Source organism: Hippocampus comes, unplaced genomic scaffold, assembly GCF_001891065.2.
Source record: "Hippocampus comes isolate QL1 unplaced genomic scaffold, H_comes_QL1_v1.1 scaffold27, whole genome shotgun sequence".
NCBI classification, from domain to species: domain Eukaryota; kingdom Metazoa; phylum Chordata; class Actinopteri; order Syngnathiformes; family Syngnathidae; genus Hippocampus; species Hippocampus comes.
In genome coordinates this window covers 55469-70986 of record NW_017805145.1, presented here as the reverse complement: position 1 = coordinate 70986, position 15518 = coordinate 55469, and the positions used below count along the sequence as shown (strand labels likewise).

At 42.1% G+C, this 15518-nt stretch overlaps 1 protein-coding gene and 1 long non-coding RNA gene across 2 annotated transcripts in view; one reads left to right on the top strand and one right to left on the bottom strand.

The window, feature by feature from the left end:
* plcl1 (phospholipase C like 1) overlaps positions 1-15518 on the bottom strand; it is an 82894-nt gene that overhangs the window by 28715 nt on the left and 38661 nt on the right. The window lies entirely within an intron of this gene.
* Positions 2164-2863, top strand: LOC109514533 (uncharacterized). Its single transcript, XR_002168001.1, has 3 exons — positions 2164-2176; positions 2574-2575; positions 2716-2863. It is a non-coding gene; the product is annotated as an uncharacterized LOC109514533 (long non-coding RNA).

Here is a 15518-nt window from a genome sequence, read left to right as displayed (position 1 = left end):
GAACAACGTCAACATAAGTAACTGTGAGGGCCCCGTCGTGAAACTGAATAAATTATGCATACACATGTAATAGTTAGAGTGTATGTTTGGAGTGTATGCAGAGATGTGCCACAAACAGACCTACATTTCAGGGTAACCTGACATTATCATCAGCATCATCAATAATGTACTGTAAGGCAACGCAAGGGAAGCCAAGGAGGGCAATCTGAGAGCTGAAAAAAAAATCTGCTTTGTTTCATCTGTGTTACTGGCATGTCCTGCAAACTGTAATTGCTCATGTTTCTGACTCACTCTCGTTCCAACCAACTGATGTCAGGCTGCTGAATAAACATGCGTGAAAACCTGTAGCCATTGTAAATATTGCACAGCCACCTTATGTATGCATAAGATGCATATATGCAACTTACATTTATACTGTGTACAGTTTTCTGAAACATTTATTTTGTGCATGCAACCCTTTTTTTCCTCCCCCCCCCAAATTTGATGCTGTAGACTGCAAATTTCCCCAATGTGGGACAAATAAAGGTTATCTTATCTTATAAGACTAATGTTCTGATTCAAGGGTGGTAAGCTTGTTTTCAGCACAGTCCATAATGGTCGTTAAAATTATAGCTATTGTATGTTCTCAATAGGTACAGTAAGGGAAAAAAATGCTAAATATCCTGCTTTTCTACTGACAAAACATGAACCGATTTAACAACATTTCAATGAAAAAGGTAAAAGCTTAAATCTTTTTTTTTTCCAGGAAATATACTGTGATTTGTCTACTTCTTTAGGAAACGGATGATGCAGACAAGTGCAGCAGTTTATTATTTTTTATAATTGAGCCAATGGCATGAAGTCTGCAAGCCAGGAGCAGAGATGGGAAAAGTATTCACACTCTGATACGTGAAAAATGATACTTACGTACCAATGTGAAATGTACATACGTAAAAAATATGTAAAAAAAAAAAAATCTCACACGTCATCATCATCAGTACCCTCGTTCACATTTCTCCATGTAGCCACTGTCTCTCTGTTTTGTATACTCCATCCATCCATCCATCCATCCATCCATTTTCAGAGCCGCTTTATCCTCACAAGGGTCGTGGGTCATGCTGGACCTTATCCTAGCTGTCTTCGGGCAGTAGGCGGGGGACACCCTGAACCGGTTGCCTGCCAATCGCAGCGCACACAGAGACGAACAACCATCCGCGCTCACACTCACACCTAGGGGCAATTTAGAACGATCCATTAACCTGCCACGCATGTATTTGGAATGTGGGAGGAAACCGGTGTAGAAACCCACGCAGGTACAGGCAGAACATCCAAACTCCACACAGGAAGTCCGCAGCCGGAATCGAACAATGCACCTCTGCACTGTGAGGTCGATGTGCTAGCCCAGGGGTGTCAAACATCCGGCCCGCGGGATCATTTAAAAGTGAAAAAAATGCATAAAAGACACGGAATGAATATTTTTAATAAGGTGCAATTCGTGGAATATCCGCTAGGGGGAGACACTATTTTGATCAGAGGAAAAGACAACATTGTTTTGATCAGAGAAGAAGACAACAACAGCCTCAGTCTTTCACTGAGACAGACCCAACACAGCAGACGCTATCAAGGACATGTGAATACTTTATTCTTTACACATATTATAGCACTCTCCTTAGTTTGTCAGGTGTAGGCACAGATTACATTTAGATTTTATATGCTCGTGTAAATGGTTTAAAAATTCCTTTCTTTATCAATCTTGTTTAATCTTAAAAGTGCATTACTATATTTTTCAATACCAATTGTTAAGGTTTTGTGCCTTTGTACAGTCAGTGGGATCAGTTGCAATGCATATATGTGAATGATAAAAGTAAATTGCACATTTGTGTAAGGAAATCTTAGGTGCTTCATGAAATGTTTTGGAAAAGATATGTTCATTAAATTTCCACATTTTCTGAGTGTTCTTGTGCTTCTTTAGACCAAAACAAAGGAAAGACATATTATTTTGGTTATTTATAGCAGAGTATGGTATAATTTTTAATGGTCCGGCCCACTTGACATCTACCGAGGCCGTATGTGGCCCACAATGTGAAATGAGTTTGACACCCCTGTGCTAGCCAATCATCCACCATGTTGCAATCTAGTTATACAAGAAATATAATTGACGCCCCATCACACACAATTCCCCCTGAGTATTATTATTGTCCTTTTTTTGTGTTGGATAATTGCCCTGTGATTTACTGGCGACCAGTCTCGAGTGAAGACTGCCTCTCACCCAAAGTCGGCTGAGATAGGTTCAAGCTCCCCCGCAATCCTGAACAGGATCTCATACCTGACACGCCAAAAATGTTTTTTGGACCACTGGAATTGATGAATTGCATTTAAATGGGGATTTGACACAAAGCTTGAGCTTGATCACTCAATGAATTAAACTCATATGTCAGGGTACGCTAGACTTTAGTTCATTTTCTGCCCTAGAAGTGCATCCCAATACTATAGAAAATATTTTTTCCACTTGTATCTGCAGTGTTCTTGAGCTTTGCACCAACATTTGCATGATACTTGGGTGTACCTCATGCAGTGGTTTTTAACCTTCTTAGATGTACAGAACCCAACCAGTTAATTTGCACAATCACCGAACCTTTTATTAGTGAAAAATAAATAATTGTTTTTTTTTTTGTTTTTTTTTACAAATTCAAGATATACAAAAAAATGCATTTATTAAAAACAGAAAAAAGTAAGTAAAATTACATGGCATAAGTATCGTTTTTTTAAATTGTATGCCGCACAATCGTGACAGTCACACTGTGACTACTAACCGAACTAAATTTCCCACAGCACTGATTGGACAAGCAATGTCATGTGATCATCTGCAGCCAGTGATGGCCAAGCGGGCATCACTAATTGACATGTTGAGTCGGGTGTGCCTTAACCTCCATGGCAGAGGCTCCGTTGAACCCCTGAGACCGATTCACCAAACGATCGAACGCAGGTTAAGAACCACTGACTTAATAGAATGTCCCAACCCAAGATATTTTTTTATCCTTTTTTTTTCTACCTTTCCTGACTCAGTCTCCCACCCTCAGCCTTTGCTCCACTTCCCTCGTCTCTCCACTTCCCATCTGCTCTCTGATTTTTTCCTCTGGGCGGCGACTAAGCTGTGAAGCCTACGATTAAATCGCAGATGAACAATCCAAACAAAGTGCCATCGCAGAGAGCGAGAGAAAGCAAGAGAGTGAGAGACCGACAGAGAGCGATGCAGCCAATGGATTAGTACCCATAGATGTCCTCTTGGGGCAAACGCCGAATGCCGTATTAAACACTTTGCCAGACCGTGCTCACAGTTTCCTGGATGGCGTTGTATGTCGTGCACAGGAATGTCAACTTAGAAATATGCAACACACACACTTTGGATTATCAGCCTCCAGCCACAACATCAATGTTCCCAAACGTCCGAGGCCCTCAGCATCATCAGCACAGCCAGGCCGCTCATGCTCGGTCTACCTAAATACTCGCTGACCTGCTTTCACTAAGCGTATCTGTCCGGCTCCGTCTGGTCAACTTAATGAAGACATTTTCTGGGACGCATACGTGAACAAAGGCAAACAAGCGCTCACTGACGAGGGAATGCCGGGATTGGAAATCCATACGTGTGCTTGGCTGGCATCAATGTTTACCTCGCAAGCAAAGTTGCCTTCATCCGTGTCTGCTTGAAGGTCTCACAGAACTTTCCGGCTCAATCATTGAGTTGTTTCCGTTCCTGTTGTTGCTTCTCACTGCAAGGCCACTGATCAATAACAGACGCTTAGGAATTCTTTAGGCGAGTACCGTGAATTCTAAACAACAACATGTTGATAAATGATGAACTGTTAGCTCTTTTTTCGCTCACAGTTTTCCACCGTGACTTTGAACTTTTTATTTCACTTCCCGTTGAAATTCATGGAAACCGTCACATAAAACAGAAGAGAATTAAACATTGTATATTCAAACACCAAAATAATATAATCAAACGCATGTAAATCTTAATGCCTAACATACAATGCAAAAACACATTAGATCGGCTACCAAAATTAGCACAGGGTTTACAGTAATCATTACCGTTCAAATAACTGTTACTTTAATTTAAAAAAAAAAAAAAACGATGGAACACATCACCAGTGCTGTCAGGCATCTATTCGCTTTGCGCAAAACAACAAGACTGGACTTTAGTTGAGGACCTTCTCTGCTCCTTCTTCCTCTTCTTATATTAGGCTGCATGTTGTGACTGTTCCTCCTAATTGTTTGAGTTGCTATACTGTTGCTGTGGCTCTTTTATACTTTTGTATCTTTATTCTGTTGTATGGGATTGATGTCTCACAGTATGTAAACTTGGATTACTCAGTGACAGCTTGTCAGTATGTCGAGCTTTCTACTAGAGTGTCAGCTCCAGCCCTGCTCTCTGTAGTTACCGTACTTTGTATTTTCCATCGATAAAGACTTGTACTTTTCAACTTCCGTGTCATGTCTGCTCCTTGGTCCTATTTCCGCTCCTCACATGACGCTGCATCTCTTCCGGGATATATCAATGTTGAACTCTTAAAATTGGGACTTGCCTGTACACCTGTACACCATTGAAAACAAGAGCTTAAAGATATCCAAATGTAGCAATGGTTCGAATGCTGAACCACAACATAGCAATGTAACACTTTCATCGTCGTCGTTCAGCAGAAAACATATAATCCGAAGGTTACAGTATGAGGCACTCCTCGACATATCACCTAAAATACAAGCAGACACAATGGTTGCCATCATATGATTAATTCGACAAGAGAGGAACTTCGAAGTCAGGCCCGTTCGGGCTCACATCCGCCCTTCAGGTTTACATTCAGACACGTTATCTCCCCTCGCCATCACTGCATTGCATACAACCTCGTAGCGCAACACGCACAAAGTATGCCTGACGTGCATGAGCTTGCATGTTTTGCAACCGAATCCAGTTGCTGGAGGTTAAACTTAGAAATGGAGGAAGTACATATTTACTGCTTGCAGACATGCTTTCAGGAAATGCAAGTGCAGACATTTTGCTGACGAGTAGGGCTGGGAAATCAATTGCATGGGTTTCTTTAAAGTCGATGGAGTGTAATGAGTTCCTTATTACTTTTAAGTTACTTTAAAGCTTCATGCTTTCGACATTTTGAAAGGGAAATGTGAATTTTGCAACCATAGCTGGTAACGTTAAATTGCAATGAGGATCTTTAACAATATTGTCTGGGGTAAAATGGAAAAAAAAATTACTATGATGGCAGATCACTGTCTTTGATTAATATTTGCACTAATCACAAGATTTTTTTTTCACAAATATTGAAACTGAAATTTGGTCCAATAAATAAATAATTCAAGACTACACACCATATATAAAATGAACATTCATTCATTCATTCATTTTCCAATCCGCTTATCCTCACAAGGGTCGCAGTAGTTTTTGGAATGTGGGAGGAAACCGGAGTACCCGGAGAAAACTCACACAGGCCCGGGGAGAACATGCAAACGCCACACAGGGAGGTGGAATTGAACCCGGCCGGTATCTCTGCACTGTGAGGTCGACGCGCTAACCACTGAGCCACCGGGCCGCCCATAAAATGAACAACATACTCAAATTATTTTTTTACGCAGGAGAAAGATAAGTTTAATAAATGCATGGACCACATATTCTACAGCTCTTGTCCTAATTATTGTTGCAGATGAGTTTGAGGCTACTGTATTCCAGTCATCCATGCAAAATAAACAATATTCATAGTCACGTTTCCATATTTGGACGGTCGGTTCACAGTCTTCAGTAAACGTAACATGCATGTTTTTGGAATCTGGGAGAAAGCTAGAAGACCTGCAGCAAACCCTTGAAACTGCAGACAGAACAAACAAACTCCACACAGAAGGGCCTGAGTAGAAATTTAAGCCCTGAAACCTCAGAACTTTAAGGCAGACGTGCTAACCACTAATTCACCGTGCTGCCCAGAAGGAATATAAATTGGACCTCATTAGACTGTGCACTTATGATTGTTATGATGAACAGTTGCACCTCCATCTTTTCCAACGAGTCCTCCTCGAGAGGCGTGAATGAGGGGGATGAAAAGAGGCATGGGGGGTGGGGGGGGGGGGGCGCAGAAGGCCAGTAAGAGGTGCAGTCAAAGTAAACAGCGAAAGGACAATGGGTCATTGTGGTGTATGTGGAGCAGGCCTGGACAGCAGCTGGCTCTTCACTCAAGATGAATGAGTTCACATGACATACGCACACTCAAACAAACGTGTATTGTTATTCTAGAAAATTACTTTCCCAGTGGGGAGAAAAAAAACAACAAATGCTAAATGTTAGTACCCAGGAGTGCAGACTAGAGATGAAAGCTTTTGAAAAATAATCGAATTGCAATTTTTTTTTCGTCAATACTGCATTTGGGAGTTTCGATGCAATTACTTTTTTCAAGGTTATCTTCCTACATTTTTTTTTCTCACAAAAACAAGCAATTAATAAATCTGATTTCAAAAGTGGGATAAAGTGGTAGAAATTATACTCACTGACTTCAAATGCATTTACAAGTACAAGTCTTTTTCATTCCAATTGAAAGGATTCCCACTGAAGATCTCTGGTCATTTGTTTTCATCCTCCACTTTGTTCATCAGAAGAGGTGTATTACAGCGCTCTGACACGCACAGGCCACTGAACGTCATGTGATTTCTCAAGATGGAATTCGTTCCTTCATCTATTCAGCACAGCAGTTGTTGACTGTTTTAACGTTTTTATTGAAGCAAAAACAAGTCAAAAATGGTTTCAAACAATTTCTCCCATCACAGACGGGCTCTGGTAGGCAAAACAAGCCCTCAGCAGTGGCAGCCACTCGGATGATTTTATAAAATATTTGGAACAATCTCGATGTGTGGCGGGCGTAACAAATTTGCGTTGACTCAGTGATTCCGTAACATTTGGCAGCTCTGCGTTTTGCCACATAAATGCACAGTTATCTGCCTTCCTAATCCTGCTTTAAACTTCGCCACAACTTTATCCCGGCCTTGGCTGGCGTGGTCCTTGGTCTGCTCCCCAATATTATTTTCACAGACCTCTAAAACCATCATAGAACAGGTTCATTTCCACTAAGACTACCCTGGATTACACACAAGTGGACTCTATTTACCATCATCAGTCAACATTGGATCAATCCGAAATCCTCAGAGAACTTCTGGAGGGGGGTTCGCACTGACCGTTAAGGGGATTGAAAGATAGGGCATGCCCCATTTTTTTAGTACTTAATTTCCAAAAATAAATTTCATATATCTTATCAATGTCATCCCACTTCACAATTGCGCCCCACTTGTTGTTGATTGTTCAAAAAAAATGCCTGGAATGTGACACAAGGTCAAAAGTTTAAGGGAGGGGATGGATACTTTCGCTAGCCACTGTACATAAAAATGCATTCATCGATTTTCGAGAATTCTAGTCCTCCTTGCGGGTGAGCTGGGATCTATCCCAACTGACTTTGGGCTCTGCACTTTACAGCCTGGACTGAAAAACAAACAACCAGTCACAGGTGCATTCACATAATGTAAAGTAAATTGCATAATTTGTTTGGATTTTTGCTTTGCAAAAGAAAGTTTAGTCACGCGACAATAAAAAGGCCTTTAGTTGAGTTGCAATAACCTTCAACAATCTCTCAACTGATATGAACTGAGGGAGCCAATGGAACACTCGTGAAAATCCATTTCGAGCTGTGGCACGCGCGCACACACACACACACACACACACACACACACACACACACACAGGCACATACTTCAATTTCCATTCATCGAGCAACTAGTTATCCTTGTGCATAAATCAAACACATGAGTGACACAACCCATGCCAACACCTGGCCGTTGCGTAATTCTGCTGCCAATCGGATCTCATGATCTGATGCCATAAATCCGGCTACTGAGCCGCAGGCACACAGGCAGCAGATTAACTCAATAGATTACTGCTACAGGCAGACGCTAATCCAGTGCTCCCGTGGATGCCACCAGTGCAGCACAGCGAGGCGTTTGTGACAATCATGCTCGGTTTTGATTGACATCTGCATATTTGTCTTATATTATTGGGTTAAAAGATGAGGAAAAGCTCTCAATATGAAGCACGATGAACCACGATTGTAAAACGGTTGTTTCCATGAATACATTTCTGTCCGCCTTGAGAAAACGGAGCATGATTATCTTTGTAAAGGCACACAAAGGACGAGACATCAGCTCTCCTTCATGTCGACAATATTTATCTTCATCGACCTCCCTCTCTTCTCGTTACTTCTCAAGAACAGTGGTCGCCCCCGACAACCGCCTTCCCCCTCCTCTCAGTCCTTGTAGATCACGTCTCTGTTATTGTTTCATCCTTTTCCTTCCCTTGCCCTTTCCTTCCTCCATCACACCGTCCAAGCATTAACATTCTCCGGGGAGGGCCCGAAGGGGGCTTGGGAGAGGGTCTTTTTTGGGATTATGGCCACCGAGGGGGGCTTTTATCCCAAAAGATGACACACTTCCAAGTCAAGAGGACGTTTGTTACGTAACAGCGTCAAGCTCGTCTGACTCCACTTATATCTACTGAGTGTACAAGTGAGTGGAGCCACCGAGGGAGGGTTAGGTTAGGAGGGAGAAGATTGTAGCTGGAATGAATGGCGGTGAACCGCGGGGAGAAAGTGGGGCAAGATTGAGGGGGGGGAAAGAACAAGATGAGAAACCATTTGTTCAAGGGGACAGGTTTGTGACACAATTTTGGTGCAGTTGCAGATGAAAGTGCAATTACCGTACATGTGCGCTCATATAACGTGTTTGGGAGGGTTAAATTTAATCACGGGGCCACTCAGTGTGCAGGCAGGGGCCGCTGTTGCCCATCCCTAAATTAGATCATTGGTGCGGAAAGAAAGAAAGAAAGAAAGAAAGAAAGAAAGAAAGAAAGAAAGAAAGAAAGAAAGAAAGAATCGGCTACACAATACCCTCCATAATTGATTGGCACCCCTGGTTAAGATGTGCTCAAAGCCTTAAAACAAAGTGAACTTTTTTATTGTAAAAGCATACTTTCCTCCTGAAAAATATTGAAATAGTTCAACAGACATTGAGTCAAGCTCCTCCCCAGGCCATTTCATTCCCCCATTGAAAACCTGCGGTGTGAGCTAAAGAGGGGAGTCCAGATGAGAGGACCCAAGTCACTGGATGACTCCGAGGGATTCTGCAAAGAAGAATAGTCCTAGGTACCTCGTTCTGTATTCTCCCGTCTTGTGAAATGTTATATGACAAGATTAGGTGTTTGTTGGCAAAAGGGGGTTGTACAACGTATTAAAATCAGAGGTGCTAATAATTGTGGCACACATGCTTTAATGGAGAGGGATCATGTCTTAATATGTCATTTTTGGGGTGAACGGGCCAGTGAGAATAAGACAAATAAAAGTGTATATTTTCCGGCTAACAATGCCGATTTCCAAGCTTCCTGAACTAACCACTCTTACTTGAGAGGCCCTTATAAGCTTCCTGAGTTTGAAGGCCTTGTAGGGCAATCACTTCATCAATGGAGTCAAATAAGGGACAGCCAATAAGTTCGCAAACGAAAATAAAACGACAGTCCAGACTGCTATCGGAGCGCAGTGTGTTCATGTGTGGGTGTGTGGGAAGAGGAGAGCACCGAGATGAGTTGGATGTGAGCCATGTATGCTTCAGAAAAGGAGATGTTTTGCGAAATGGCCTGATGAATCTTTCACACAAGACGAGGCACAGATGAAGACAGAAAAAGATGAAGAACGAAAAGCAGGATGAGGAAGATAAATAATTGACTGTAAGGTAATTAGCTGGCAGGTGTTGAAACTGAATGCATGCACTGTCATGATGACATTTTCATATTTGAAAGGTCCTTTATGAGGGATAAGACTTTCCAGACGAGATAACGGAGGTTGAAGATTTCGATTGATAAACATCACCACAGAGAAATACCCAAGGTTTGTCCTTGTGTTACCCTTACTCCAAAAAAGCAAATGCTAATGTTTTTGTCACTGGACATTCCATTTCCCCCATAATCAATTCCCTTTTTACCCCGGTGAAATTGCTTTAGATTCCTCTTAGCCATTATTCTTAGGCCACGACCATTTGCAACATGACGTGACGCGAGCGTGCCAATCATAAACAAAGCTTTACCGAGCTTGACCAATGTTAGCATTAATCTAGCAGACTTTCTATTGAGGAAATGGTTTGATTTTTAAATTGTAAATGTAAAAAAAAAAAAAGGGAAATGTTTTGTCAGTTGTAAACCTCAACTGTGAGTGGCAGCGTGAAGTAAACATGCTTTCAAATTCAGCCTCTGAAAAGATCATTTTGACCCCGAGAGAGGTATTCATGTGATAATGTTACATGACAAATTGTGCTTGTAGTTTAAAGTGGAGTACTGACTAGACTTTCAGACTGCCCCCCCCGCCAAACGCCAACAATTTATTCTATTCAAGCACAATTGACAGAAATGATGCAACAGCAAGTAATAATACCCATTTTTTTAAAAATCTATGTCACCACCGCATGCCAATGTCCTTGTTACGTAGCATAACGGAGCAGCCAGTCTGGCAGACAGCGCCATTACTAGCCCAGACAGCAGTAAAGCAACAATCTCCCAAAAAGAACGACAACATTCACTCTTGCATGTCACAGTCACCCACACACAATTCGCTGTTGATACTACACCACACTATACTATACCACACGCCATGGATTGCAAATGCTAACTAGTAAACTCAGGTGAAGGAACACTCATTAAATAATACTCCGCATCAGGACTGAACTGTAAATATACATTTTTTTTCCTATTTGACCAAGTTCAACTATGTTTAACCCTTTCAGGGACAGCATTTACTACAGTAGACGGGTCATCGTGTTATCAGGCGACAGGTTATCATTATTGGTGCATGAAAGGGTTAATTCCTGAAAACGAATGACCTCTTTCAAAAGGAACTTGAAATATAGTTTTTCAGATGATCAAAACAGCCATCTGATTGGTTAACCTGACCGCGAGGGAATTGGTGACAGCAAACCCGGCCACAGCGACGAATTCGTGTTCATTCATTAGCGTTGAGTTTAGCGCTGTTTCGTAGCCGTCTCTCACTGCTCGGTGCAGTTTGCTGCTCCCCGGTGCCCAATCTCCTCGTCGTCTGTCCCCTCCAAGGGCGACCACCATGAATAAAGCGACACTGTTGTTTATCTGCACACATGTTTAATAAAGCAAAGGCTTCCATGCCATCTAAGAAGAGTGTTGAGCATCGTAACCATCCATTCATCCATTTTCTAATCTGCTTCTCCTCACAAGGGTCACGGGTGTGCTGGAGCCTATCCCAGCTGTCATCAGACAGTAGGCAGGGTACACCCTGAACTAGTTGCCAGCCAATCGCACCCACACTAACACCTAGGGACAATTTAGAATGTGCCATGAACCTGCCATGCATATTTTTGGAATGTAGGGTGAAACCGGAGTACCCGGAGAAAACCCACATAGGCTCGGGGAGAACATGTAAACTCCACACAGGAAGGCCGGAGCCAGAATCGAACTCTGCACCACTGTACCAACCAGTCGTCCATCTTGTCACCCTGAACATCATATAAGTTCTCTAATTTTGTGGTCATAAAAATAGTATTTTTCTGTTTTAAGGTTTACGCCTGACCGTACCTGGACTTGGACTCGGTCCACGAGATCTCAAACCTTTGTGACTCATACTTGAGTTGGACTCGATAAAGTTGGACTTGACCACAACTTCCCATAGCTGACGTACCGATGTCCTTCTTTCGAGGTGAGACGGTAGCAACGGTGGATCTGGTAGTTGCAGCCAAGTACTGCACTTCATTTCGACTCAGTTGTTTCAATACTCAATTAATCAACAATCAATTCGACACATCCCACAGAATTCTTCACACTTCATTTCGCAATCAATTGTTCATCATGTCTTTTAATAATAAAATTCTGGATTTCGACACAGAGAGATCACACACATTGTTTTACACCTCCTACGTGCTTTAAACACAGTTAAACCAATTAAGGCACAATTAAACATTAAAACATGTTGAAAGCTATAGATGGGTTCATGGAAATTAGCATGGGAGAGCTTTTCTGCCTTTTTCACTAAATAATGCTCAATTTACAGAAGGAGCACATCGTGCCTTATTGGAAGTGAAAAAAAATATGTGTAGCTAGATATCTCAATCAGAAATGACATATTCCCTCTTTTGTATTTTAATCTCCTGTCTATTTGTTATTTCCTACTGCTGGTGCTCGAAGGCTGCTGTCAGTCGAGCGCAAAATGAATTCAGGGAGTTTGGGGGCGCTCACATAAGGCAAATGCTCTCTTGTCCTTTCTTCTTCGAAGGACAAACCTCCGACGAGAACGAGAGGCAATGCTGCAAAGATGTACGGAAATGTTGGGTGAAATGAGCGCAAAAGAAACACAAGAGCAAAAACAAAACCCGGGGCCGTTTGTGCAGACAGTGAAGCAAACATCTCAATGTAATAATGAGATTTATGTTCCTTACTTAATCTGCAGGATAACCATCAGACAAGGCACCACGCTCTGACCTCATTTCCCATGAAGTCGAAGAAGAGCAATAGTTGCTGCTGTTCTGTGTTCTTTACATAATTACAGTAAATAAATTGAAGCTGAGGCCTTGGCCTTAAAAGACCGAGCAAAATAACGCCAAGTGAGACAGATGGACAAATTATGTATTGAAGCCACTGGAGCTAACATGAACTGACATTACTGGGAAACACGAGTAGTAGGCTACGCATGTGAGAAAATTTATATCAATACTAACCAACGACTGAGGTAAAGTACCAAGCACACGTACCATTAAAAGACACACACACACACATACACACACCCACACACACACACACACACAGACACACAGAACTTTTAACAGAAGACATTTAAAGGCAAGTGGCAGGATGTGCAAGTGTATGGATGGATGCAGATAAATGTGTGCATGAACTGATTCAAATGGCGGACAGACCGGATGATTGTGTAAAGCACTGCACAGTGTAAATCTGTGCAGGGCTGGCCTAGACTAAGTTTTGATATTTTGGTATTTAGTTTTTTATTCTTTTTTTAAAATTATTTTTTTGTTGCTGATAAATGTCTACACAATCGCCTTTGATCAGAAATACAGTGAAAGTGAGTGGAAATATGAATATTTACAACACAAATAAATAAAAGTCGAACAAACATGTTACAAAAAAGACAAAACTAAAACTACATTTCACGTTTATAATACTAATAAAAGAATTGCTGAAATTATAACGAAAATGTAATTCGTTTTCCAACTTAGTTGTATTTGCGATGTTGCATTAAGACGAAGAAGTGCAGGGTTCGATTCCACCTCTAGCCTTCCTGTGTGGAGTTTGCATGTTCGGCCTGTGCCTGCGTGGGTTTTCTCTGGGAATTCTGGTTTTCTCCCACATTCCAAAAACATGCATGGCAGTTCAATGGAACACTCCAAATTGTCCCTTGGTGTGATTGTGAGAGCAAATGGTTGTTCGTCTATGTGGGCCCTGTGATTGGCCGGCAACCAGTTCAGGGTGTCCCCCGCCTAATCCCTGAAGACAGTTGGGATAGGCTCCAGCACGCCCCGCGACCCTTTTGAGGATAAAGCTGATTCGAAAATGGATAGATGGATGATTTAGATGATGCATTTAAATTAAGAAATTCATTGCCGCATTTGAAATCGCCCAGCGATTTACTGGTGACCGCTTCATGGTGGAGTCAGTAATTTGCAGTTAGTCTGGGAAATACCATTGGTAGTTTAAGGGGACTGCGATGGTATTAATTCCCACTTTAAGCCCCAATACAGTAAACCCCTGCAATTGACTGACAACCAGTCAGGAAGAATCGATCATGTCTAAATTTGCATGGGATCAATTCCAGCTGGATGTGTCATTCACCAAGGCTCTGTGGTTGATTGGCAACCAGCCCAGACTGTAGTGTTGTCTGTAGCCATTCACACTAAATCAGATGGGATTACAAAATGGATAAATGGCTGTTTTTATTGACTCCTTGTTATGTTGGCGTTGCCTTGTTGGATGTGAACAGCTGCATTATTTGTGCTCTCCAAGATTTGATCAAGGAGAGGCAAAGCTAATCAAGGAGATTAGAGTTAATCATCTTCTCTGTTCATAACCACACCGCCAAGCGGGCCACTCAAATGACACACATATGGCATGATGAATGTAGCGGTGAAGGGATAAGCGTGACAAAACGATGGAAAGAGAAGTTGGACCATGGACTTGATAGGTTGGCAAAGCGAGACAAGGGAGGAAGAGGAAGCAGCCATGCAGCAGGCATGAAATAGATGATGATAAATGCCGTTCTGTTACTACCTGAATAGAATTGGAGACAGCGAGATGGGAAGATGGAGCGAAAATGTCTGCATGCTACGGTTTGATACCAGTACTGAACTATAAAAAGTTGTGATGTATTTTCATGGGCTCCTACAAACAACACTACAACAAGAGACAAAGCATCATTTACAGTCCTGTGCTACGTTTAGATTATTTTATTCCAAATAAAGACAATGTAAGATGAGGTAGAAAATGTCAATGGAAATGTAGTGGTTCAGAGCCTCACTGGCATGGGATCAACTTCCATCCATCATACATTTGTCCTGTGGTTGACTGGAGACCAGTTCTGGTCTTTTGCATGAAGTCAGTTGGAATACAAAATGCCATTATTATGAGTATTCTACTATTGGAGTGTCATACTCCATTCCCGCTTTAAACCCCATTCACATATTGCAATTCACTGGCGACTAATCAGGTTCAAGCGGGATCAAATTCCCTCAATGCAGCTCTGTGATTGCCTGTGACTAATCTAGGTTGTAATCTACCTTTCGCTCTAAATACACTGGGATAGAAAATGTCAATGGAAATGACTGACTGCGACGTAATGTTTTAAAGTGTTAAAAAAATATAAAGAAGCGTGATGTCATAAGATGGCACATCATTAAAAGCGCCCAAAAAATTGTTTAACGACAAGAAAAAAAAGGCGCTGAGAATTGTGTGGGCGGAGTCAAACATTTAGGTGCACCCCACGTTAAACCACGCCTCAAACTGTGCTCTGCACCCAGGGCTACTCGTTCCATACAGCCTGCGCTGAAATCTCAGGAGATTAAATGCTGATGGACACATGAATGGAACCATGTTGGCACTGTGGGAATTTTTCTGTGTGCGTGCATGTAAGTGTGTGGTGGATGTGTGCGAGTGTGTGTGTGTGTGTGTGTGTGTGTGTGTGTGTGTGTGTGTGTGTGTGTGTGTGTGTGTGTGGGAGAGAGAGAGAGAGAGAGAGAGAGAGAGAGAGAGAGAGAGAGAGAGAGAAAGAGCGGGCGGGGGGTGCCAGTGAGAGAGGGAGCTCGGATGTCCTTTCATGATTGCCTTCACCAAATAGTGTAGTAGTGCAAAGCTTTTTAAGTGGTGTGTGTGTGTGTGTGTGTGTGTGTGCGCGCGCGCGCGAGCGTGTGTGTTTCATAGTGTTCAAGAG